The following is a 27,668-nucleotide window of genomic DNA, read 5'->3' on the forward strand; positions in this document are numbered from 1 at the left end:
GGAACAGCTGGAGCTGGGCCAGGGCAGCTCAGGCTGGAGATCAGGAAAGGTTCTTCCCCAGAGGTGCTGGCACTGCCCAGGGAATGGGCACGGCCCCGAGGCTGCCAGAGCTCCAGGAGCCTTTGGAACCAGGGATGGACAGGGTGGGGTTGTTGGGGGTCTGGGCAGGACAGGGGTTGGGCTGGATGATCCTGTGGGTCCCTCCTGCTCAGGAGATTTTATGGTTCTCAGATCTCTACAAGCCTGAGGTGCAGAAAATGGAAATTATTTCCATAATTGTCTGGAAATTATTTTCTATCCCCATAAAATCCAATTGAGCTAAATCAGAGGCATTTCAGATTTGGAGCTGTTGCTCCATCTGCTCTTTCCTGGATGTGACACCAGGGTCACATCCCAGCCTCCTGTGCTGCCTGCAGCCCTCCCTGGAGCCTGAGCTCACTCCTGATCCTGGAGCTCAGATGGAATGAGCCAACATTTAATGCAGGAAAAGCCTCCCTGTGGGGCCCGTTTGTGTCAGGAATTAAGGAGTCACATCTGAGCGGGCAGCGCTGCCAGGGATACCCAGGGTGGGATTGCTGGGGTGTCTGGGCAGGGCCAGGGGTGGGACTGGATGATCCTGTGGGTCTCTCCAGCTCAGAACGTTCTGTATTTCTGTGATATGGCCAAATCCTGTCTACAGCTTTGGCCACTGGTCTGGAACTCCAGGGAATCCTGGAACTCCAGGGAATTCTGAGGCAGAAACCAAACTCAGCCCACAGCAGGACTGGGCAGAGGAAGCTGCTCCCTGATATCCAAACCAAAGAGGAAAAAGCAAAGAGCTTTTTAGGAAGCAACGTCACTGTAATTGTCCCTTCCTGCCACTTCGGGGCTCATTTTGCTGGGAACAAGTGGAAGTCACTGACAGGGCCTGAGGGCTGGAGCGAGTGAGGCCTTGCTGGGGAATTTTAAATTCCACATTTTTGGGGCCACCAACAGTCAGGAGAGCCCAGGATGGATCTGGCATCAAGGTGGCCCTCAGGTCTCAGGGAATACACAGGACTGATCACTGCAAAGGGAAAATGTGATGGAAAACAATGGGGAAAACGGTCTGAGAGAGGGGGAAGGCCGTGCTGAGTCTGAGTGTGAGCGGCAATAAACCCACAGCTGTTAGTAACTACAGCTCTTAGTTACTACAGCTCGGAGTAACTCCAGCTCCCACTACTCCAGCTGCCTGCTGGGGACAAGGCCAGGGAAAAGCTGATTTCCAGAGCCAGCAGGAACAGAGTTTTCCAGGAACCTTCCCAAAACCAGGGAGACTGCCACGGCCCAGCAGCAGCTTAGATAGGGTGCCATAAACTTCATCTTTTTAATAAAACAGAGGAAAACAAATCACAATGGCTACAACCACCCTGCCACCTCTACCATGTGATTCCATTTGCAATGGAATTACAAATGTTCCCGGAGTGTGCAGATGTGTTTAGTACCACAAAGCAGAGCTAATTCATTCATAGGCAGATCTGCACAGCTGCCCAGGCAGAATCCTCAGAATTCCAGGGGATTATTAAACTAGGGGTTTAATAATGAAGGGTTTCTTTGCAGGAGCGTCCAGTGCAGCCAAATGAGGGGAAAACAGGAGTGACAGGGAAGACAGACAGGCAAGAGGGGCTGTTTGCATGAGGAAAAATTCGCAGTGACAGACCCAAACTGGCAGAGTTTCAGGAGGGAAAAAGGCTGCACGACACAAGGCAAACATCTCCAGGAAGAGGGAAGAGCCCTGCAGGGACTGATACCTTGGCAGGTAAATCCATGTTCTCCTCTGGGCTGTGGTCTCCAGTTTGTGGGAATTCTGGCAGGTGTTGCTGCTGGCACCCCTCTGCTCTAGTTGGAAAACACCCAGGAACATCCAACCAGGGCAGAGGCAGCATCTTCTCCAGGCAGGTTGCTGCTGCCTGCCCTGGGCTGCTTGAAATATCAAAGGGCTGGGAGGTGAGAAGGAGCTTTTAAACTGCAGCCCAGCAGTCCTGACCCGCTGCATGCTCCACATCTGCTCCAGTCAGAAATTATTTCACTGCACCAGGGCACGACAGTGGGAATGTTTGAAGTGCAGGGAATAAATTGGGAATGGTTGGCTGGGCCCTGCTGACTCTGCTCAGCAGGGCAGGGCTGAGGGCAGGGACATGAGGGATGCTTCTCTCCACCTTCCAGCTCCTGGCTGCTGCTTCCATGCCGAGCTCCAGTGGGAGCTAGACATGGATCAGGGACAGAGGCACACATGGGGACAGAGATTGTGGGATCTGGGCCAGGCTCTGAGAGAGCTGGGGTTGCTCAGAATGGAAAAGAGAAGTGTTGGGGTTTTCAGTGCCTGAAAGTGCCGACAAGAAAGATGGGGAGGGACTGGGGACAAGAGAGGGACAGGACACAGGGAATGGCTTCCACTGCCAGAGGGCAGGGATGGATGGGATATTGGGAATTGGGAATTGTTCCCTGGGAGGGCGGGCAGGCCCTGGCACAGGGTGCCCAGAGCAGCTGTGGCTGCCCCTGGATCCCTGGCAGTGCCCAAGGCCAGGCTGGACAGGGCTGGGAGCAGCCTGGGGCAGTGGAAGGTGTCCCTGCCAGGGCAGGGGTGGCACTGGATGGGCTTTGAGGTCTCTTTCATCCCAAACCATTCCACGATTCCATTATCAACTCAGCAGCTCCAGCTGGCTATTCCTGGGATCCTCTGTCCCCCCAGATTCCAAAATCAAGTTGTGCTGGGACAGGAGTTTTATCCTTTTTTGTTTTTACAGAAATGCCAGAAAAATCAGTATTTTTTTCTTTGCCTTTTCCTTTCTTTTTTCCCTTTATCTCAGAACTTTCTCGACTTTGTAAAAGTGACAGAGCTGAAAAAGAAAAGAAAATTTGTCACAGTGTCACTTCCATGTATTGAAAACATTTGTAAAGTTACAAAGTAGAAAAGGGGGGGAGGGGGGGGGAAGGCAAAAATCACACTTTTTATTCTTCACAAAAAGTGGAACAAAAAAATTCCTAAAAACTCAAAGCCAGCATGGCAGGTGTTGAAAATATATCTGGTCCAAACAGGGGCTGAGTAGAAAAATGGATGTAGCACAAATTTCTTATAGGAGAAGCAACTCCTTGATTGTGATGTTGCCAAACCTGAAGGACGGGGCCACCCAGGGGGACCTGGGCAAGCTCCAGAAGTGACCCTTGGGGATCTCTTGGGGTTTAACAGCACCAAGCGCTGGTGCTGCACTCTGAGAACCCTGGGGTCAATCCAGGCTCGGGATGAGCAGATGGAGCAGGCTGAGAGGAGGATTAGGGGAGCTGCTGGGTGAGGGCTGCACCTGCCCCAGCCCTGAAACCCCCCAAGCCTGTGCCGAGCCCCAGCCTGGGCAGCAGGGCAGGGGGGTTTCTGCTCCTCTGCCCCACCTGCAGAGCTGCCCCAGCCCTGGGCCCAGCACAGGGAGGAACTGGAGCTTCTGGAGAGAGTCCAGAGGAGGCCACAGAGATGCTGCAAGGGCTGGAGCCCCTCTGCTCTGGAGCCAGGCTGGGAGAGCTGGGGGTGCTCACCTGGAGAGGAGAAGCTCCAGGGAGAGCTCAGAGCCCTTGCAGGGCCTGAAGGGGCTCCAGGAGAGCTGGAGAGGGACTGGGGACAAGGGATGGAGGGACAGGACACAGGGAATGGCTTCCACTGCCAGAGGGCAGGGATGGATGGGAGATTGGGAATTGGGAATTGTTCCCTGGGAGGGTGGGCAGGCCCTGGCACAGGGTGCCCAGAGCAGCTGTGGCTGCCCCTGGATCCCTGGCAGTGCCCAAGGCCAGGCTGGACGGGGCTGGGAGCAGCCTGGGACAGTGGAAGGTGTCCCTGCCATGGCAGGGGTGGCACTGGATGGGCTTTGAGGTCTCTTCCCATCCAAACCATTCCATGAAATCCCATTAATCCAGACCAGTGGTACCTGATGATGGAAGCCCCTTTTGGAGTAACAACCTGAAAAGTTCTCAGAAATGGAACATCTGTGAAGGAGGAGAACCCCAGTGTCCTGCATAGAATTAGCAGAGCAGGGTGGGAGGGCAGGGAAAGCATTCCCAGCTGTGGCAGCAGGGTGGGAGCTCAGTCATCCACTGTGGACTCATCAGGAATGGTGATATTTTAGTGTCTTCTCCTCCTCTTCTGCACAAGTTCTTTGGATTTAAACCCCTTTCTCACCCCTGCTGGAGAGGGAGGAGTTAAATCCTGGGGATACATCCCACTTCCCTTCTCTCTTCCAGCAGCTCCTGAGGATGTCCCTATTCAGCCACCCACCTGAGTTTGCCACACGTTTACTTTGCCAAGCCACTGAGTGGAAATTCCTGGGGAAAACTGCTATCTCTGAAGTCATTAGACTAATTAGGACAGGGATTATTTACACGCTTTCTGCTCTGGTTTAACTCTGGAGCTAAGGCTATGTCTTAATTTTGCATTCCTTGAATAACACAGGGAAAAAAGCAGCCGTGTGCTGACTGGCACAGCAGCTTCCAGGACTGACACACGGGTGGGATCCCCCCTGAATCTGGGAGCTCTGGAAACACCAAGGGTTCTCCTGGTTCCAGTGAATTTGAGGGAAGTAATTCCAGTGAGACTGGGCCAAGTCAGCAGCACTCAAAGAACTGCACATCCTGGTGGGATTTCCTTCCTTTCAAGTGGGATTAGGATGAGCCCCCATGATGGCCAGGAAGGCAGAACTGGGCAGGGAAGGAGCTGCACCAAACACTGGGATGGGACAATCCCAGGAATCTGTCACCTGCCATCTTTACACTGATTAAGAGGGAAATTATTTGCAAGATTCCCATTCCTGCAGGAAACCCCAGTTCTGGTAAAGGTGTTGGCTGTCCGTTGCTGTTTGCTCTCCAAGAACGTTCAGACGAGCACACCCAGCCCCACAGAAAAGTGAAGTTCTAAATTTCCTACCTGAGTATTCAGGAGGATTTTATCCAGCTGGAAGTGCCTTTGCAGTCACTCCATCACGGAAAGCCACCCCTGGCTTATCTGCCCAGCCACAGCTCCCTGGTGGAGCCCAGAGTGGAAGTGGTTTGGGAGCTGCTAGAGGCTGATAAACACAAGTTAGAGGAGCAGATGAATTTGGAGAATAATTTTCACCAGTGAAGGATTTGCCACATCTTTCCCTACGTTCCAAGGAAAAGCCATTGTGCTTTCCACATCAAATGTTCCAATAGGTTCAGGCACTTGGATTCCGACACTTGAACAGTTTGGGAAAAGCTCTTTGGCTTTCTTGGCTCTGGTTTTCAGGAATTGCTGATTATTTCAGCAGTGGTCAAAGAGGGACACACGAAAGTGCCTGGTTTGTAGAGATAAGGGCTGGATCCAAAATCACAGAACCATGGAATGGTTTGGGTGGGAGAGGCCTTCAAAGGACATTTGCTCCACTCCCTGCTATGGGCAGGGACACTTTCCACCATCCCAGGCTGCTCCAGGCCCGACCCAACCTGGCCTTGGGCACTGCCAGGGATCCAGGGGCAGCCACAGCTGCTCTGGGCACCTGTGCCAGGGCCTGCCCACCCTCCCAGGGAACAATTCCTGACCAATATCCCATCCATCCCTGCCCTCTGGCAGTGGGAAGCCATTCCACATGCCCTGTCCTTCCACCTTTGTCCAAATTCCTTCTCCATCTTTCCTGTAGGCTCCCCTCAGGTCCTGGAAGGCCTCAGTGAGGTCATCCTGGAGCCTTCTCTTCTCCAGGCTGGACAATCCCAGTCCTCCCAGCCTTTCTTCACAGCAGAGCTGCTCCACTCCTGCGATCATCCTGGTGGCTCCTCTAGACAAATTCCAACAGGTTCTTATCCCAAGTCCTGCTCCATTAATTTGGTCACTGTGCTCTCTGGGGGCCATTTCCTAGTGAAGGGAAGTCTGGATCCCTCCAACAAAATGAGGGGTAAAATCAAGGAGTTGACACGGAGTTCCCAGCCTTGAATAATTTTGGGTGATGTGGAAAGTCCACCTTGCACAGCCCTGACTCTCCAAATGGAGGAGGCAACAAAATAATTTTCATATGAGTCTCGATGACTTTCATTGACTTTTGAGCTCTGCCCTTCACTCTGCTCGAGCTGCCAACAAATCCAGTCCAGCTCCAGCTCCAGGGTGACCTGATGGGGTTACTGACATTGATGTGACTGTCAGGCTCTGAGAGGGTGAGTAACATCTTCAGGAGTGTTGGAAAGTTTTTGGAACAGCAGGAACTGGAGCCCAACCTTGTACAAATCCATGAGCTACGATCACTTATCCTGGAGTTTGGGAAAATCATTTGAAGTAAAGTTGTTGGTCTGGGTTTAACCAGTCCTGTGGGGATGAGCAAGAGAAGGCAAGGAGAAATAATAATAAATATCCTCAGATCTGCTCTTCCTTCTGTGCATGGCCATGCTCAGAGCAGGACAGCCAGAGGAGCCCAGGGATGGAGCAGCTCTGCTGTGAGGAAAGCTGGGAAAACTGGGATTATTCCCCTGGAGAAAAGAAGCTTCAGGGTGACATAATTGTGGCCTTGCAGTGCCTGACAGGAAAGATAGAGAGGGACGATTTACAAGGGCCTGAAGTGCCAGGACAAGAGAATGGCTCCCACTGCCAGAGGGCAGGGATGGATGGGATATTGGGAACTGGGAATTGTTCCCTGGCAGGGTGGGCAGGCCCTGGCACAGGGTGCCCAGAGCAGCTGTGGCTGCCCCTGGATCCCTGGCAGTGCCCAAGGCCAGGCTGGGCACTGGGGCTGGAGCAACCTGGGACAGTGGGAGGTGTCCATGGCAGGGGTGGCACTGGGTGAGCTTTAAGGACTCTTCCATCCCAAACCATTCCATGGCTCCATGATTTTGTAGTTTCAGGATTCCTTGATTCCATATGCAGTGCATCATCCACAGGGAAAAATCAGTGGGAAAGAGAGGACAGGAAAACCTAACCAAGACGGACAGAGCTCCCACCTCAGGGCATCAGGCAAGAGATATCCAGGGAGCACAGAATTCCCAACTCCATGGAGCACACCCAAGACAAAGATACAAAGGATTTGTGACCTCTAGGAAAATACAGCAGGGCAGAGCTAATTCCAACATCTTATCCCACAAGGAGGAAGCCAAACAAACAGGCAAACAAAAGAGAACAGGGGATATTTTTTTTCCTGGCCTAAATTTGGATCAACAAGACCTTGAGCAGAGATCCAGCAGAGCCCTCTGCAAGATTCCTCAGTTTCCCAGGAGTACATGGGCATTGGGAATTGCATTTCCATCCTTTTTCAGCCTTTCAGCTCCACAAGTGCATATTTCCTGTTTGTTGGAATAATGGGAGCTCTCAACCAGTCTTTCAGAGCTTTCTCAGTGGAAAATGCAGATCCTCTGCTCCATTTGAAAACAGGGAATGTGAGACCCATCAGATGGATGTGACCTCTCCAAGAGAAGTGCAAAGGTTAGGAACAGAGCCCCTGTTCCTTATTTCCCACCTCATGGCTCAGCTAAAAGGATAAAAGCTCTTTATTCCTCAGTTCAAGACAGTCACACACCAGAAAATTGGGAGAGTTTCTGCTCTCAGGAGGAAGGAGTTCTTCACAAAGCCTCAGAGCCATCTGCAAAACAGCCACCCCAAAATTCCTGCTGGTTTTAACAGGGATTTTCAGTTGTTCCCTCTCCCCTTGCACAGGTTTACACCTCAAGTCCACACTACACACTGAGTATAGAGTAAAACCTCGGAGTTAACACCTCCAGGTTTTCCAGAGGAGAAAATTGTAGAGCTCCCTGTGCTAAACTTCTCCACCAGGTATTTCTTGTTTAATTAAGGCTTTTAGCAATAAACTTGTGAAGGATTAGGCCTAGGAAATAATTAAGCTCCTGAGAGACCTGGCTCCCAGTTTTCCCAAATTCCATGAGATAGTCCAAAGGTATTCTACAGGAAAAAAAAAAAAGGCAGAACTTCAGGTGCAAGAGAGAAAATTTTTATCTTAAATAAATCCCACTCTTTTCTGTTAATAAAATAAAAATAATTGGCCTGGTAGTGCTTTATTTGATAGAATAAACCAGAAGTACAGTGAGTAATAAAAATGTTTTGGCATCAGGAATGTCTGTAAACCCAGTGTGGGATTGGAGCCTCAACATTTCAGGCTCTGTGGACATGGATACAAATACACAGACAGATAAGGTGGCTTAGGCATTAAAATAACATCAAAATAAAAAGAAAAGGCATAAAAATAACCTGAGAGACAGAAAAAAAATCAATTTTCAGACAAGTAGCCTGCTGTTGTCTAAGCTCTAAAAACTGAATCTCCTGAGCTGTTCAGAAGACAATTCCCAAAAACTCCACATTTCAAACATTTCCCATAAGAACCTTAAAACATCTGAGATATTTGACTGCCTGTAGACCTGATGGTCCAAACCCTGCACTGATTTGAGCCCCTTCTGAGCTCAGTTTTGCGTGGCTCCAATCCCAGTGTTTGACATCCTCCAGCCCAGCTGAGCCCAGAGGATGCAGGATTTGGGATCCCTGTGCTGGGCAAGGATTCCTGCTGCTCCCAGGGCCACCAACAGCAGGACCTGAGCTCAGCTCTCTCCCCAGAATCAGGAAATGTTGGATCACCACAGGATTAAACCCATTGCAGAATCCCAATACCAAATTATTCCTGGGATCATCCTGCAGATCCCTGTGTGCTGCAGCTGCAGCCCAGTGATGTGGGGAATCCCCAGGAAAACCCTTTGGAGCAGACATTTCACTCTCTAAATGGTCTCAGCTTTCCCTGGGCAGGTGGAATCACAGCAGCAGTGGGACAATCACCAAAGAAATGCTCTGGAAAAGCTGAAAAAGACTGAACGCATCCGATGGAAATTGGAGAGGCAGGACAACCTCCAGATTTTTACCTTTGAAAGCCAATCCTCATGGTAAGGGTCTCACCCTCCTTTAAGGAGTCCCACAAGTGCATCCTGGAGAGGTGCTCATGGCAGGAAATCCAAACAGCTGCTCCAGATGTGCCCTCTGGACAATGCTCCATGCCAAGGGAGCAGATGACTTGGGAAAGGCTGATATTTTCCAGGAGAGCCCATGGTACAGCAGCATCACTGCATGGAGCCACGTGGGGAGCCAGGCTGGGATCCAAGGATTCCAAAAGTGTTCATCCCTCTGAGGGTCTGCCAGGAACCTTCTTAGGGCATGGAAACCTGGACACAGACCAGGACTGGAGCAACAGGAGAGGACAGGCTGGCCTGATAAACATCTTTATGGCAGTTCAAAAGGAGAGGGGAATAAATAGAAGGAACTCTGAGTCTCAAGTGGTGCCCAAAAATCCCATTTAATTCTGGAAAGTCAATTTTTTTTTTTTTTTAAGTCACACAGATGGGAAAAAGAATTAGTGCTGCCATGAGGCTGGAGAGGAACCCAGAAGATGAAAAAATGCAGGAATATTAACAACCTCCAAGTGCAAAAGCAAATGTGAGGCCTTGTGATCCCTCAGTTTGCACCTCTACACTCCCCTCACAGAGAGATGAGGGTAGAAAATTCTCTGTTCCTCCACACCATAAAAAGAAACCCCCAAAACCCTGAAGTTGGTGTTTTCAGGGGACTTAAAACATCCTGATAAAATGTGGACAATGGCTGCAGCAGGGTCTCAATTCTCCAGAGGTTGTTTTAATGCAAAATAATTCCACTGAGATAGAAGAAAAGCCACAGGAAGCACACTGGGATCGTCTTTGATCCTAATAAGGAAAGAGGGAGAGAACTCCACTCAAAGTGTGATCAAGGAAGGGCAGCAATTAATGATCCTTAAATGAGCGAGGAAGGAAGAATGCAAAGTACAGACACTGAGGTTTTGGGAAACAGACTGGGAACTTCAGGGAGCTGATTAGTGCTCCTAATCAAAGCCCTGGAACAGGATAGGGAGCTCAGGAGGAATAAAGACATCTTAAATCAACTGATAGCAAGGGTGGGAGTGAAATTTCTGCCTGGAAAGAAAAGGAGAGGAGAACCAGGAATGACCAGCTTGCTTAAATTAGTAGTGAGCTTTTTTTTTTTTTTTTTTAAGAAGGGAAAAACAGGCTATTGTTGAGGAGAATATTGTGGAATAAAACAGATTATCAGAGTAAAAAACAGGGATGTCTTAGGTTGCAAGACATAGCTGGGGGTCTGTGTTCCATCCCCATCTGTCAGAGCTGGGGCAGGTCTCTGCTGTTCATGGGGCAGTTTTTTCTTTATCTCTCCCACAGCCAATCCTCCCTCCAGGTGATCTCTGCTGTCCATGGCCACTGAGTGTCCCTGCATGGCTGAGAAAATTCCATCATCCATGGGAGATGCTGTGCCCAGGGGAGGAGCCAAGCATTCCTACCTGGATCCAATCTGACCTGGAAACAGCACAGCAGCCTTTGCCCCCTGCATTTCCAGAGGAGCAGCTTTCTTCCCCCTGCATTCCCAGAGGAGCAGCTTTCTTCCCCCTGCATTTCCAGAGGAGCAGCTTTCTTCCCCCTGCATTCCCAGAGGAGCAGCTTCCTTCCCCCTGCATTCCCAGAGGAGCCCAGGCCCATCTCTCCAGCCCTGGAGCTCCAGAGGAAAACTCCCCCCTTGTGCAGGATCCTGCTCCAGCAGAAGCACAGCTGGCACTGCAGGAGGGCTGAGCCCCCCTGGGATGGGGCTGAGCCACCACCCTGACACAGAGGCTGCCTTTGTCCTACTGCATTTTTACTTTTATTTTCCCTAGTAAAGAACTGTTATTCCTACTCCCATACATATCTTTGCCTGAGAGCCCCTTAATTTCAAAATCATAACAATTTGGAGGGAGGGGGTTTGCATTTTCCATTTCAAGGGAGGCTCCTGCCTTCCTTAGCCAACACCTGGCTTTTCAAGGCAAGGTTTGAAGGGTTTCATGGTTTCAAATCAAGACACAAATTAAATACTATGTGGAAGGGAGATCAGGAGCTGGGAGAAGACAGATTTCAAATGCTTCAGGTGGCAGGTCTTGGGAAGCAGCAAAGGGAGAGAAAACTCCAGTTAGCAACAGGATTAATTGGGATCACCCACAGGAAAGTTCACGATCAGTGGATTGTTCATAAATGCTCTCAAATTATCCTGTCCTAAAGGGATTCCCTCTGTTCCAGCCAGTTCCCCAACCTCAGCACAGTAATGTGCAGTTTTTTGAGAGTGGGATGAAATGTTTCCCACAAGGATGAAAAATTACAGACACAGGAAGAAAGATAAATTAGAGAATTATATACTTCTCTATAGATCAAAATACGAAACACCCCAGTTCTGTACAGCCAGCACATGACAAGAGAAAAGAACAACAAACAGACCTGTAAAGAACAAATTCTGTCAAAGCAGAGCCATTTGCATCCCTGGCAGAGCCACAAGCTCCGAGGAGAAGGGCAAAGTGCAAAGATGGGATTTTTGGGAAGATTTTGTCACTCTTGTCAGGAAGCTGAGAAAACACTGGCAAGGTGAAAGCTGCTCCCAGGGGCCACTCATCAACAGCTCCCCATTAGTCTGCAGCTCAGATTCAGGTGCGATCCTGGGAACACCTGCCCTGGGTCTTGGATTTGTCAATATTTTTATTGACAAGCTGAAATAATGGGATGAAACATGGGGTTATTGTTTGCACAGGAGATTAAAGGGGCTGAGAGCATCTTGTGTAGAAAAGGTTTGAAATTTAAAATGGTTTTCACATATTGGAGAAACAGGGAAGAGCAGGATGTATTTCTGGCAGGAAATACTTATAAAGCTAAGGAAAAAAAAGGTTAATTGCTAACAATTGGGAATGAGTGGCTGGAGGAGCCTACAGAAGGGAAAGAACTGGAAGGCAAGGGGTGATGTTGGAATTTATAACTAAGACCAGCAGCCTGTGCAGCTCTGAGCTCTGAGAAGGACAAACATCACAGAATTCCAGAATTGTTTGGGTGGGAAGGGACCTTTAAACCCATCCAGTGCCACCCCTGCCATGGCAGGGACATTTTCCACCATCCCAGGCTGCTCCCAGCCCCATCCAGCCCGGCCTTGGGCACTGCCAGGGATCCAGGGGCAGCCACAGCTGCTCTGGGCACCCTGCGCCAGGGCCTGCCCACCCTTCCAGGGAACAATTCCCAATTCCCAATCTCCCATCCAGCCTGCCATTCCCTGTGTCCTGTCCCTCCATCCCTTGTCCCCAGTCCCTCTCCAGCTCTCCTGGAGCCCCTTTAGGCCCTGGAAGGGGCTCTGAGCTCTCCCTGGAGCCTTCTCCTCTCCAGGTTTATCAATACCCCTTATCACACCTGCAATTTTTGCTCTGCCCCTTGCTCTGCCTCTGCCTCAGGTGCAGCAGCCTGTGCTCTGAGCACTGCTGGGGGGTCCTGAACCTTTGGGATTACTGGGAACAACTCAGAACATCTGGAGTTTCTGGGAACAGCTCAGAACAAGAAGAAGGTTGGAGTCTGCAAACCTGGCCCCTGTTTGAAGAGTTCCCAGCCTTTCCAAAAAGGGATGGTTTTCCTCTCCAGCAGGAAGGTGGGGAAAGGAATTTAGCTGGGATCAAGCTCATTTTAACCTGGAAGCTGGAGCGGGGCTGGGTTTGGGATTCCGTGTGAGGATAACGTTGATATAACACCGATGTTGTGGTTGGTGCCAAACTGCCCTCGCTCCAAATCCAGGACTTTTCAGGATCCCAGGCTCTGCCAGTGAAGAGGGGCACAAAAAGTGATGGGAAGGACTGGCCAGAGGGGATTCCAAAGTATAGTTTGTAATTTTTAGGATATAAACTTGGGGGAGTGACTGGGAGACACTGGTCACTCACAGTGACTATGGGGCATTGATCAGCAACTGCATCAGGAATATTTTTTTTCTCTTAGATATTATTTGTCTTTTTAATTACTATTTTTATTATTATTATTATCATTATCATCATCATCATCATCTTTATTAATACTCTGTTAGTGCTATTAATATTGTATTTTATTTTGTTTCAATTATTAAAGTGTTCTTATCTCAGACTCTTATCTTATTTTCAGCTTTTCCTCCTCCTCCTGCCATGGGATGTCTGTGATGGACTGGTTCCATTGTATTGAATTTCCAGCTAGGGTTAAACCATGGCAGAACTGGAGATTTTCCCAGGAAAATCCTTTATCTCCACGGAAACTGAAGAGCAAGATGGGAGTCCCTCACTTGGTTCCTGCCTTTATCACAAAGATGGGCTGGACCATCCAAATCCCTTTTGTCCAGATTTTCTCTGCACGAGGTTTTTGTAAACCAGGATTTTCCATAATCAGCAGAGCTCCCAGTCAGGTTACAAAGGTCCTGACTCCCAGAAAGACTCCTGATTTCCAGGCCATCCCAGTTTTCCTTCAGGGTGAGCGGTGCTCTGCCACCTCCAAGCTGCATTTGTTTATTCCAAAAATTCCCACTGTTTCAATGCCTCCAGGAGGAACCTGGAGATGTCTCAAGGAAGAACCTGGAGATACTTTGAGGAGGACACAGGAGATGCCTTTAGGGAGAAACCCAGAGATGACATGAAGAGGAACCTGGAGATGGCTTGAGGAGCAACCTGGAGATGCCTGCAGAAGGAACCTGTAGATCCTTCAAGGAGGAACCTGGAGATGCCTCCAGAAGGAACCTGGAGTCGCTGTGAGGATGAACCTAGAGCTGCCTTGAGGAGGAACCTGGAAATGCCTCCAGAAGAAACCTGGAGATGCCTCGAGGAAGAACCTGGAGATGCCTCAAGGAGGAACCTGGAGATCTTTCTATCCCTGTTAGCTCCTGCCCATCCCGCTGTGGAATGGTTCTTTCCATTATGTCTCAGGTCAAGTTTTAATTTCTGCTGGATCCCTAATTTTATGCTCAGAATCCCAACTCCTCCATAACTGGGAGCAGCAGCACAAAAGGGATTTGTTGTCCACTTGCAGTGTCCCCAAAACAAAACAAGCCGTTCCAGGATATTTTTTTCTGGAGTGGCTGTATCCCTGCTGGAATCCTTCTTCCACCAGGTGGATGTGAGGTTTTCCATGGCATTCCCATCCCACCACAGCTCCAAGTGCAGGGATAGGAATGGCCAGCAGGATCTTGGCTGCTCTGAATGGAATTTTCCAAAGTCACCACAGATAACCACAGCCTGGAGCTTTCCCTTCCACCAGAGGGCCTGGGAAGCAGATCCTGGATGATGCAGAGGTCATGGAATGTTTCTTTCAGCACTGGTTCTTTTTTTCCATAGGAATCTCTGCTCCATGGGATCAGACCTCTCAGATGCTCCCCACAACTCCACAGTGCTTAGAGGATGCTCCTTTCCCATTTCTGTGTTTCAAACACCTTTTCCAGAACTCCTGATGGGAAAAGTCCTTTGTTTTAAAAGCCTGTGAGCTAAAAACAGGGATAAAACAACTTCTCCTGAGGATGTTTTGAAGATCCCAAGGCATGGAAAGGAGCTCCTGCTGCTGCTGCCCCTTGGAATTGCTCCTGGGGAGGGAAGGCTGGAGCCTGCTCCACTTTTATTTTTGGGGGGATCAGAGCATCTTTTCAGCCTTAAAACAAATGATGCTGCCAGGAAATGTTTCTGTGTGGAGCATCAGGGATCTGCTGTTCCATGCAGGAAAACAGAGCTCCCTGTTATTGGTCTGGGGCAAGAGCTGATTTTTCAGTCTGACAGCAAAATTGAAAAATCAAATGAAAAAAAAAAAAAACATTTTGCTTGGATCATGCTGGAATATTATTTCTGTTGCTAAACCAAATACATTGTTCCAGCCGGTGTGAACTGTTCCATCATAATCCCAAATGGAATGGTTGATTTATTCATGAAGGAAAAGGAGACATTCACAAACATCTTATGGAGCTTCAGGATTGCAGCCCTTGCTGCCTGGAGATCTTGATATCCCTATGAAAATCTCACTGATGGAGCCATGATTCCATGAAGACCAGGAATGTTCCCTACCCTGCCCTGCAGTGGGAGCCACAATTCCTGTGAAAACCAGGAATGTTCCCTGCAGTGCTGGGTGCAAATGGTGGGAGTCTGTGGATTACTGAAATGTCCCCATTCTTCCCTCATTCCCATTTTTAAATTCCCTCAGGACATCATTCCAGCCATTCCAGCATTCCAGCCACTGGGATAAGCTGCACATTAGCCAAGAGATCCCATTTAAAATGTAAATAAAATGTGGATTTTAAAATTTCAATTTAAGCAGCTGAACATTAACGTATTTTTCAGGGATCTATAATCCTTCACTTTTCTTCCCCATCTCTTTATCTGCCCAGAGGTTTCCGGGTGCCCTGGCCACGGGCAGCTCAGTCTGTGCTCACACCTGGAGCCTGGGTGAGTCACAGGAAGGTCTGTGCTCCCTTCAGCAGAGCTGTCAAAATTACCAAGGCCCCTTCCCACCTGCTGCTGGAAAGAATTCCCCATCCTCAGCCGCCCTTTGGATCAGGAAGCACAGAGAGAAACTTTTGCTCCACTGGGCAGAAGCAAGAAAATGAGTTGGTCACAGTTTCAATGAAAGATGCTTCTCTTCTTGGAAAATTGCCCTGGGGGTGAGGGAATGACAAGGGAATGACAAAAGCCTCATTTTTTTTTTCTCTCTCCATTTTTGCTGTCTCTCCATGAAACTTCAAAATGCAGAGATTCTGAGCACAGCCTGCTGAGCAATTCCAGCCTCATACACAACCCATAAGGATAAACCAACATATGGACCTTAGATCCTGCCATGGTTTAGCAGAACTTAATTGGATCATCCATTTTTCCCAATATTACCATATCAGGGCTGCTGCTAATCCCTCGGGAGCTGCTGTGTGCTGCAGATTAAAGCCCTAGCCACAATCTCTAGGATATGCTTGGATAAACAATACTAAGAAACTCAGTCTCCAAACATTTAACTGCTAATTTAATGTCATTTCCCCATGTCTGATGCTTTCCGGGGGTGCTTTTGAGATGCATGGACACACAAATAAATTCATTAAGGTAATCTACCCCAAATAATCTGAATATTCCAGGGGATGGCTCACTTCAGTTTCAAATACTGCAGCTGGAAGGGCATTATAGATATTTATTCTGCCAGAAAGAAACAAAATCTTTGAAGGATTGATCCTTTCTTGAAAGTTTCCCCACAGGCTGTTCCTGGGTGCTGCATAATCCAAGTTCTACATTCTGAGCAAACGTAATTCTTTATGTGAAAAGCGATGCCTGCATTCCAGATTCCCCCAAATTCAGAGGTGTGGCTGTGGATGAGGTGGATCCAGCTCCCCATGAGCAGAAGATCAGCACATATTCCAAGGAACAACAGGCTGGGTAAGTCCCCAGAGAATTTTAAAGGCAAGGCTTGGTGGAGGCCTTGGCACCATGGGAGCATTCAGAGCATTGCCACAGGGCAGAACATCAGCACAAAATCCAGTTATTTCTCCAAATTCAGGAAAAATCCTGGTGACCATGAGTTCAGAGAGTCATGGAAGGGTTTGGGTGGGAAGGGACCTTAAGGATCATCTCACCCCTGCCATGGCAGGAACACCTTCCATTATCCCAGGGTGCTGCAAGCCTCACCCAGCCTGGCCTTGGGCACTGCCAGGGATCCAGGGGCAGCCACAGCTGCTCTGGGCACCCTGTGCCAGGGCCTTCCCACCCTCCCAGGGAAGGATTTCCTTCCTTCAGCTCAAAGCCAGTAAATTGTTTAAATTCCTCATAAATAACCAGTAAAACTTTGAAGATAAAATGCACATTTTGAAGTTTTAGTTGCACATGAACTTTTGGGTAGGAAGGGACTAAATTTTCTAAATTAAATTAAAAAAAAAAACAAAACAAAACAAAAAACTCACAAAGGAAAGTTAACAATAAAAAATATTCCAAATGCCACGGCCACGGGGAGGGGATCAATGACCTGGCCACCGAGGGGAAGCCAATACTCCCAGAATTGAATTCTAATTACAGTGGATTTGTGGCACTAACTACTCATCCTTCCTCCCTCTCCAAATGTATCTTTGCTACAGATAATTACACTGGGATAATTGTGAAGATTCCTCATATTGTTAAATAATGTGAATCTTTGCAGGGAAAACAGCAAGACAGGGAGTTCCTGTCAGGCCTTGAACATGGAGGGTGATAAGGAAGATGATAATGAAGTTTAAATCACCAATATTCAGTGGCCTTGTGGGTAATTGCCTATTAAAAATAATTTCATGGATCTTGCTCAAGTCAACGTAGTCCAAATAAATATTAGGAAGGAATTGGTCCTTGGGACAGTAAGGGTTGGCAGGCCCTGGCACAAGTGCCCAGAGCAGCTGCGGCTGCCCCTGGATCCCTGGCAGTGCCCAAGGCCAGGCTGGACAGGGCTTGGAGCAGCCTGGGACAGTGGGAGGTGTCCCTGCCATGGCAGGGGTGGCACTGGATGGGCTTGAAGGTCCCTTCCCACACAAACCATTCCACGATCCTGATTCCATGAAATAAGTAAATGGATACAACATCCTTGGCTGATCATTGCACTGCACTGAGCAATGAAAATTGAAGGATACTTCAAGAGGAGAATCCAGTGATGAATCCAAAACTGTGATTTTCCCCAGTTTTTAACCAGAAAAAAATGAGATCCTGCTAAGAAATGAATGGAGAATTGCACAGAGAACCACTTCATCCTACTGTGTAAATCCACAGCGTTCTCCCTTCTGCAATATTGTCTGCAATCCTGATATCCTGGTCTCAGAAAGACTTTTATACAATGGCAATGAAACATGGAAGAGCTGATGAGTGTGAAATGACATCTGTGTAAGGAAAAGAGATCAACAGACTGAAAACCTCCAGCTTAGGAGAAATGTGACAGTGGTTGGTCATTTCTCCAAGGAGAATCCTCCATCCATTAGGTGGAAATGGAACCAGAAGAAAGAAATTATGTCTCCAAGAGTCTGGAAATGATGAGTGGAATTCCCCACGGTTTGTAGGAACATAACGTGGAATTTGGAATACGAATAGAAGGACAGATGCCAATGATACGTTAAGGGGTTACACTGGATTATCTTCAGTGTCTTTTCCAGCTTTAACAATTCCCTGATTCTGGGATCAGCTGGTTTGTCCATCCAGGGAAAGGAAGTTCCAAGAACAGCAGCAGGTACAGGTTCACATCTGAAAAGAAAAACTTTTCCTTGGGGTCAGGGAACACAAAATGGGGTTTGTTTACATGCAGGCCTCAAAGGTGTCTGGTGTGAGAGCAAACCTGAAACAAAGGAAGAAAACAGAAGGGAGGAGGGAGATTTGTTCCAAATATTCCTTCTCTTGTTCTGTCTCACTCTGGTTTTAAAACATGCATTGTTTGAGGATTTTTTCCTTCACTCTGTTGCTGTTTGTTGCTGTTTGTTTGCAGGAGATGGTTCAGACAGATCCATCTGCAAGCTCTTATTGACCCCAGCTCCCATCACACATCCCTACTAAATTTTTTAACATCAAACTGCTTCCTTCTCTTCCACTGAACATTCTCCAGGGATGACCCAACCAACAAATCAATCCCACTTTAGAGGAGGAGCTTTGGAGCCTTTAAAACCACCTTCAGAAAAACCTGGCAGGGCTCCCTGGGATGCGAAAGGAGATCGGGAATTCTGGGAGAAGGATGTGTTCATCCAGAGGCTCATGCACAAAATGTTTTTATCCAACACAGGGGTTGCACCTGCATCTTCCACCCTCCTGTGCATCCTTCCAGACACCAAAGGTACCTGGAATAACCAATATTCCCAGTGCATGCAGGAGAGTCCCAGGAAAAGTCTGGGGAGGAGGAAGAGACAGAAAAATAATGGATGTTGGATGCACCAGTGGACTTTTTTCCATAAGCAGTGACATTTTAGCAGATTAGAGGGTGACTGGGGGGACTGGGAGGTTTGGAGGGACTTTTAGGGGGTCCTGAAACTTGAGGAGTCCCTGAATTCAAGAGTATTGGGAGGTTTGTGAGGGTTTTGGGGGGGCCCGAGAGTTTTGGGAGTGCCCAGCTCTTGGGGGACTCCCAGAGTTTGGAAGGGGGGATACTCTGGGGGCACCAGGATTTGGGGGGTTTTGGGGTCCCTAGGATTTGGGGGGTCACAGGTCTGGGGGTACTGGGAAGGTTGAGGGTCCTGGGAGCTTAACCAACACCTCTCCCAGTCCATCCTGCACTGCACTTCTGGAGGATTTGCCACAGCCAAGGAGGATGTCCAGGCAGAAAAATCCTCTTTTTTTGGGAAGAGAGAGCTGAGCTGGGCTGAGTTATAAGCAAGAAACTTCACCAGCCCTGACAAACCAGGACTGAGCCTCCATCCCAGCATGGTTCCACCAGCCAGCCCTTGTTTTAGGATGTTTTAGGAACCCCCTTGCCTGATTCTTCATCTCCCTGTCACTCTTCTGGCACCACCAACACACTGTATCCAGGGAAACAGTGGGAAAAGTCAGGCTGGCCACAACAATGACAGCCAAAGCACCAGGAGAAAGAAACCTTGGGGGTTCAGGTGTGTCAAAATCATAAAGCTGTTAAGTTTGGAGCTGATGCAGATCAACATCATCCAGTCCAATCTTCATCCAAGTATCACCATGCCCACTAAAGCACATTACAAAATGCCACATTTTCCTATTTTTTGGAATACCTCCAGGGATGGGAATTCCACCATGCCCTGGGCAGCTGTGCCAGTGCCTGACCACCATTTTGATGCAGAAATTTTTCCTGATACCCAATTTAAACCTCCCCTGGCCCAGCCTGAGGCCGTTCCCTCTCCTCCTGTCCCTGTTCCCTGGAGCAGAGCCCGACCCCCCGGCTGTCCCCTCCTGTCAGGAGCTGTGCAGAGCCACAAGGTCCCCCCTGAGCCTCCTTTTCTCCAGGCTGAGCCCCTTCCCAGCTCCCTCAGCCTCTCCTGGGGCTCCAGCCCCTTCCCAGCTCCATTCCCTGCCCTGGACACGCTCCAGCCCCTCCAGGTCTCTCCTGGCAGGAGGCTCCCAGCGCTGCCCCAGCTCTGGAGGTGCCCCAGCAGTGCCAGCTCAGGGGACGGGCACTGCCCTGCTCCTGCTGCCACCCCAGGGCTGGGACAAAGAAGAGCCAGAATTGGGAATCCTGACTGTGATTCCCTCTCAAGTGCTCTCAACTCACATGCAAGACCTTTCCCTGGGAGGACACACAGCTCCCGGAGTCTGTCTCAATCCCATCTCTCAGCAATGATGGATCATGCCCCAAACCATTGCTGCTTCTCCTGCAAGGTCTCACTGCCAGGGGCATCGATCTCCTGCAGCCTTTTGATTTACTTGGTTTATCTAATGGAGCTGGTGGAGACAGGACCTGGCCGTGTCCACTCCAACACTTCCCCTCCAGGATGTGAATTCCCAGCACCTGGAGGGCTCTGCTGAGGCAGCAGCCCTGAAGCTCACCAAGGTGAAGTTGAATTATTAATCTGCCCATCCAAGAAGGAAGACAAAGAGGTTTCCAAAACAGCAAGTTCTGGAAACTTTTGGGGCTGTAAAAGCTGCTTTTCTTTTTCCAAAACAACCCAAAAAAATTCCCTCATTCTCTTGACCCCTGGGAATCCCACTAGCAAGAGACAGCTGATCTGGAAACCAGTAAAAAAAGCAATTTATTTATTTATCTGTACTGGTTTATCCCTGTGGATTGGGTTATTCCAGAAACTGAAGAAAAGGGTTGAGTTTAGGACCAGGAAATCAGAGTGGAAGTGTTCATATTGTTCATATTCCTTGTAGGAGGTTCCTGGCATTGTGTTCTGTGAGTCTCTGTAATTCTAAGCAAGGTAAGGACACATCTCTGTAACAGAGACTGCCTGGGCTTAGATATTCCCTGGGAATTGCAGCCTCCCCATGGAGCAGGATGTAGTTCAAATTATGTCCAAGGAAGATGATAAACTTTTCTCTTCCAAACGCCCCTGGATGTACCCAAGGTGGTGGAAGTGGGTTTATAGCATTTAAAATTAATTCTCACAAGGAGCAGAAGATGGAAAATGTCAGGATCCTCCAACCCTGCTGCCCTCAGGAACTGGGAATGCTGCAAAACATCCTGCTCATCCCAACCTTAATCCTTGCTCCCCAGAGCTGCATCCCACTCCTGGCTGTGAGGATAATGCCTCCTGTTCTCCAGCATCTCCTCCAAGATTTTCCACCCATGGATGTCTCATTCTCCTCCCATCCAAGGGATAATGTCCCTGACAAACCAGGACTGAATCTACATCTCCAGCCCTTGGGTGGCTGGAGTGGCTCTTTGCCATGATCATCACCCTGGATAAATTCTGTTCCACTGCTTCCTGAGAGGACTCAGCAGCTGAGCTAACAGGGGAGGGAACTCCCTTGTTCATCAGCCAGGGGAAATCCCAGCTGTCCTTTGAAACAGGGAAGGAGATCAGGAATCCTGGGAGAAGGGCAGAGCTGGCACTGGCAAAGCCAAAAGAGGGAATATCACAGGCCACAAACATCCTCACACTGCCCCAGCAATATCCAGCTTGGAGTATTGTGCACAACCAGGTTCTCCATGGAAACCTGTGGTGTTCCCGTGCTGAGGTAAACTCTGTCGTCATCCTGAGGATGAGAGCCTGCTCCAGCATATTCTGGGATGCAGAGCTCTGGATCTGCAGTCCCACACATCCCTCCAGGCTGGCTGAGGATCTTGTCATGCCCCCAATTTGGGGGCCCTTTTTGAACCTATTATGGATTGGGAACCCCAGGTCTGGCCACATTGCTACAATGAGCTGAAGCTCAGGATGATGTGTGACACTTCTGGACCTCCTGATGACATCCTGGGCTCCCCAGATCTCCCCAGGATGTTCTCCAGCACACCAGTCACCTCTCTCCCCTGGGGGACCCCTAAACTGGGATATGCTGGTTGTGGCAGTGTCAGTGCCTCCCTCTCTGTTGGAGCGTTGGAGTCAGAAGCCTCTCTGAATCCTTCAGAGAAAGAAATACAGAGCTTGAATTAAAGCCTTTAGAGAAATTAAGATATATTAAACCACATAAAAATGAAGTAGAAGTGTACATTTAAGTTTTAAGTAAGCAGAAGTGTAAGTTATAGTTTTAAGTAAGTTTAAGTTTTAAGTAAGTAGAAATACATTTTAAGTGCCTTAAGAAACTCTGCTAGCTAGTAAAGGCCTTAAGGCCTAGTTTAAAGTTCAGACATAGCTCCAGACATAACAAAAACATAGCAGAACCTTGCCACTAGAACAGATAGAATTATTCATGTTAAACAAATAAAACTACATGTGTAAATAGACAGAACTATTCACATAAATAGGTAAACTTATATACATAAATTTTAAATAAGAAAATGGAGAGAACATTTGCATAAATAGATAATATTACCTATTATTTTAGGTAAACCTAGGGTTTTTAGGTAAGAACTGACGCTACTTTCGTATTACTTTTGCACATTAGAATCAAGTTCAGATTGGTTTAGAAAGAATGTTTTAGAATCATGCTTTTAGCTGATTGGAGGGTTTATGAATAAAATGCCCTATAACGGGGTACAACCACCACCAACTCAACAACAACCACATCAACAAGATGAAGAAAAGACAAAAGGGAAAAAAAAAAGGCTGTGATCCCTGCTGCTGCTTGGGACATCAGACTGGTCCCTGCTGCTGCTGCTGTTCCTGCATGGAACCTGGAATTCTACACCAGAGAGCAGCCCTGCAGCCTTGCAGCCCTGCAGCCTTGCAGCGCCGCAGCCCTGCAGGGACTCTGTGCCAGAAAGCTTTCCACAGACTTTAACACCTTGAACTCTTTGCCTTCAAGACTGATGTGTTCATGCAACAAATAATTTTATAGCAACTACCAACGGCTTGTGTCTCTTTGAAGACCCAGTGACACCTCGACACCTCTCCAAATGCTGCTTCCCACAGGAGCACCAGGCATCCATGCCAGGATGAGCAACACATCCTCCCAGGCAGCACCAAGAGTTTGGGGTGATTAAAGTTATTACTGGGATGCACAAAAGAGCACAGGGATGGAGCAGCTGGCAAATGTTGGATTAGGAGGTCTCAGAGTCACCATGGAACTTCGGGCCAGATGCTGGGCAGAGGGGGATTAATTGACATCAGAGAGTGAGTTAAAGGGAAAAATCACTCCCTAAATGAGGGAAGATCCCAGAGAATCCACGCAGTGATTAGAGAAGCTGCTGCTTAGCCTTTAATTCAACAGGCTGTGGGTCTGCTCTTTATTTCTAAGGCTAAAGCCAGCCCTCCCCTCACCCTGAACTCCCAGGAAATTAAAGCTGCCAGAGCCCCACAAAGCCCAGAGCAGTGAAGTGACCCCTGGAGAGCGAGGTCAGTGCCTGGGGATGCTGCAGAGAAACTGCTGGAGAAACCAGGAAAACACTGGGATTTCATCAGCAGGTTGGGAAGTCAGAGAACTTGGGAACTGGGCCAGAAATGGCACAAGCACTGCCACTGGCTGCCACAGAGCAATGCTGGAGAAAGTGGTAGAGCTGGGAATCAGGGAGGCCCTTGGAAGAGATTTCTGAGTCCCTTGTGGCCTGTGGTCCCTGAACCCTTCCAAGCTGTCCCATGCTCACTAGGAACTGTGTGTGAGCTGTTCCATGCTGTCTTGGTTTGAAAAGACAGGAGTCTGTGAAGGAAGGCAAGAGCCTCCCATGAAATGGAAAAGGTAAACCCCCTCCCTCCAAATTACCACAATTTCAAAATTAAAAGGCTCTCAGGCAAAGATATGGGAATAAGAATAACAGTTCTTTACTAGGGAAAAAAAAAAAAAAAAAAAAAAAAGTAAAAAAATGTAATTAGTACAAACAAAACTAGTGATGGAGTCAGAAACCTGACACCCTGAGGAGTCAGGGTGTTGGTGATAGTCCAGTTAAATGGTGGCTGCTCCTCCTGGAGTGGCAGATGAACTGCTGCTGAAAAGCAGTGATTCTGTACAAGGGTGGAGTTTTCTCTGAAGGTCTGGGGATGGAGTAGATGGGCCTGGTCTTCCTCTGGGGATCCAGCAGAGAAGAAGCTGCTCCTCTGGGAATCCAGCAAAGAGGCTGCTCTGGTGTCCCAAAAATGCTGATTTTATGCAGGTAGGGGTGCTTGGCTCCTCCCTCTGGGTGGAGCATCTCACCATGGGATGATGGAACTTTCCCAGTCATGCAGTGAGTCGTTAATGGCCCATTAACAGAAGATATCTCCCCGGAGGGAGACATTGTTCTTGGGAGAGATAAGAAAGATACCTGCCGCACCTCCAACAGATGGCAAATAGAACACATGCTGATTTTACAAGCCAGGACACATGCTCACATGGTTTTCTTCAAACTGCTAAAAAGCACAGGATAGTCCAATCTATACTTTGCTTGGAGATTTTCCACAGCGTTTTTTTTAGGAGAGATAAGGAATAGGTCACTGAAGACTCCAGTGCTATTGTGGCACTGCATTTCCATGGTTCCATTCAATGAAATTCCAGTGCTGGGAGCAGTTTTGGGTGCCACAATACAAAAAAAGACAAAAAAGTATTGGAGAGAGATCAAAGGAGTCCTCGAGGATGGGGAAGTGTGAATGAGGAGGGGTTGAGGGACTTGGAATATTCAGCTGGAGCAGAGGGGATGAGGGCAGAGCTCCCCAGGGGCTGCAGCTCCTCCCCAGGGCAGCTCCCAGCTCTGCCCTGGGACAGGGACAGCAGCCAGGGAACGGCTGGAGCTGGGCCAGGGCAGCTCAGGCTGGAGATCAGGAAAGGTTCTTCCCCCAGAGGTGCTGGCACTGCCCAGGCTGCCCAGGGAATGGGCACGGCCCCGAGGCTGCCAGAGCTCCAGGAGCCTTTGGACACCAGGGATGGACAGGGTGGGGTTGTTGGGGGTCTGGGCAGGGCAGGGGTGGGACTGGGTGATCCTGTGGGTCCCTTCCAATTTAGGATATTCCATGATTCTGTGACTCTGTGACACACATTCAGGAGTGCCCACATCCAGGGGAGTGGGTGAAGGGCTTTCCTTGCTGTCACTTAGCCAACTGCAAACAAGGACTGGCTCAAGCAGAGGGTGAATCCAGCTGGAGGATTGGGTGTTATCATCGCCATAGAATCATTGAAGTTGGAAAAGACCTTCAGGACCATCAAGTCCAACCTTCAAGGATGGAGGTGATCCAGCCAACCCCCCCACGTCAGCAGCCCCTTCCTTCTTATCGTGTAGGATGATCCAGAAGCGTGATCCTCCTTCATCCCCTGTGGGAATGAATTCCCAGTCACAGCCGGGTGTCCCCTTTTCCTGTGCCTGTGAAGGTGACAGGAACTGAACAATGCTCACACTGTGCTGAGCAGGGGTCCTGGGGATGTGCACAACAGGAGGAGGCCCTGGTTCCACCACCCCCCTTGTGTCTAGCTGCTGAATTTAGGAATATGTGTCCTCTGCTGAGCTCAGACTGCCCAAACCTTCTGTTCCAGGACTTTACCGAGCATCATGTGGAAGGACTTTGCTTTATTAAACTGGAGATTTGGGTTAAAAAGATTCTAGTAACTAATTCTCAAAGCTCTCTATCCTCTTACTGCACTCCTGCCTTTAATGCCATTTGTCTGTCCCCTTCCAGCCCAGCCAGAGGATCACATATCCTGATTCCACGGGATCTCTGCTGGACCCACCTCTGCAAACCTCCCTGGGCAGGGCTTCTGAAATGCAAAATGGGATAAAGCCAGGGACTCTTCAGTGAGTAAAAACCCAGAGGGATTTGTAGAATATTTTTATAGACTCATGGAATATAAGAATCCCACCAGGATCATCCAATCCCACCCCTGTCCCTGCCCAGACCCCCAACAACCCCACCCTGTCCATCCCTGGTGTCCAAAGGCTCCTGGAGCTCTGGCAGCCTCGGGGCCGTGCCCATTCCCTGGGCAGTGCCAGCACCTCTGGAGAAGAACCTTTCCTGCTCTCCATCCTCCTGGCCCAGCTCCAGCCGTTCCCTGGGTGCTGTCCCTGTCCCAGAGCAGAGCTGGGAGCTGCTCTCGGGAGGAGCTGCAGCCCCAGAGGAATCTCCCCTCAGCCTCCTCTGCTCCAGCTGAACACTCCCAGTGTTCTCAGCTGCTCCTCACACAGCTCCTCCACACCCTTCACGCTCTTCCTGTCCCCCCTTTGATCTCTCTCCAACAGCATTTTTGTCTTTCTGAGTTTGTGGCACCCAAAACTGCCCCCAGCGCCATTTGCAGGGGCTCCTCCCCTCTCAGACAAAGCTCTTTTGGAGGAAGTTGACTTTTCTGGGCTCTGAGCTGGAAGAAGCTGTGCCAGGACTGGACTTCAGAGGAAATCCTCAGGGAAGCTGCTGCCATGAAGAATATCCGACTGCCATTCGGAACAGGCTGCCCAGGTGGAACTGCCATTCCTGGAAGTGGTAAAAAAATATTTAGAGTGGTGTTGGGGATGTGGGTTAGGGGTGGATCTGGCAGTGCTGGATTAATGGCTTGATTAATCTTAGAGGGCTTTTCCAACCTTAATGATTCCATGAAGATTTACTGACCAGAGGCTTTTTTTTTTCTTTTTTTTTTTTTTTTTTTTTCCTCATCATTGGCTCTTTAAACCATGTCCTTTAGAAGCCACCGGTTTAGGTCAGTGAGTTCTTAGACACACTTAGCTTTCTTTTCTTACCTTTAAATCCTATTTTAGGTCCCATAAAATCACCTGATTTTCTGTAAGGGGAAAGTAAAGTTGAACAAAGCTGTTTTCATCCCAACCTCTGATGCTCTTTACAGGTGCTGAATGGTTTTAATTGCATCAGAAACCTCCCAGTGCCATTCTAGGTGGGAAAGAAGTATCTCTGGGGTGTTTGTCAGGCAAGGAAATGAAGTTTTAGTGAGTGAACAGCTCCTGGGAGCTAAAAGGCAGAATGGAGTCAGAGACAGCTCAGACCCTGATACCCAAAGTCTGGGATTGAAAAGAACCAATCAAATGAAATCAAACTAAACCAAAACCCCCAAAGAAATGAAAAACCCATCTGCATAAAAGCAACCCAAAGAGTAGCCATGGTCCTAGCAGCTAAGAGGTAAAAGCTCTCTCAAGGAGCTTCAGTGAGCCGGAGATTTCTGGATGCAGGGGCAGAGGGGAGGTTGTGTCCCAGGCCAGGTGGGGGCTTGGAGCCACCTGGGACAGTGAAGGTGTCCCTGCCCATGGCAGGGGGTGGCACATGAGGAGCTTTAAGGTCCCTTCCTGTGGGAACCCAAAATGTCCCTCAGATATTTTTGGAGGTTCCAGGCCCTGGTCAGAAGCATTTGAGACCCTGGCAGGCAGCTGCAAACAGCTGTGATTTTGGGTTTGAACCATGGAATGATTTACCAACCTTGCAGGAAGAACAAGAAGTCACAAAAATTTAGATATTAGAGTAGAAGTAGTTGCAAAGTAGAGGGAAGAAATTTTTAGTGCTGTACAAGAGGGTTTTAATACTTATACAGGCAGGGTTTAGTTTTGTACATGAGGGTCAGAAGTTTTAAGATGAAGGGATTTTAGCCAGTCCTGTCCTTCCTCTTTCTTCTTCCTTACCTCCATGTTTTTGGTGATGTTGGCATTCACAAATTGGTTTAGAATTAAAAAGCACCATTTAATATAAGTAGTAGGTATTAGAGAAAAACTATAAACATATAACACATAATGTACCATATAAAAAATAACAACAGCCAGGGGCGGGAGGAGAGAAGAAAAAGACAGCAAACAGAAAAGATGTCAAGGGTATATATGTACCTTTACCTAAAGCTGCTGAGCAAACCGCAGCAGTCCGAGAAAGAAATCTTTTAAATAACTTACAATAAACAACCATGAGACCAAACAAGAAACTACTAAGCCTTTCTTCAGAAGCA

This window comes from Lonchura striata, chromosome 15 (genome assembly GCF_050655825.1).
Source record: "Lonchura striata isolate lonStrDom1 chromosome 15, ASM5065582v1, whole genome shotgun sequence".
Lineage (NCBI taxonomy): Eukaryota > Metazoa > Chordata > Aves > Passeriformes > Estrildidae > Lonchura > Lonchura striata.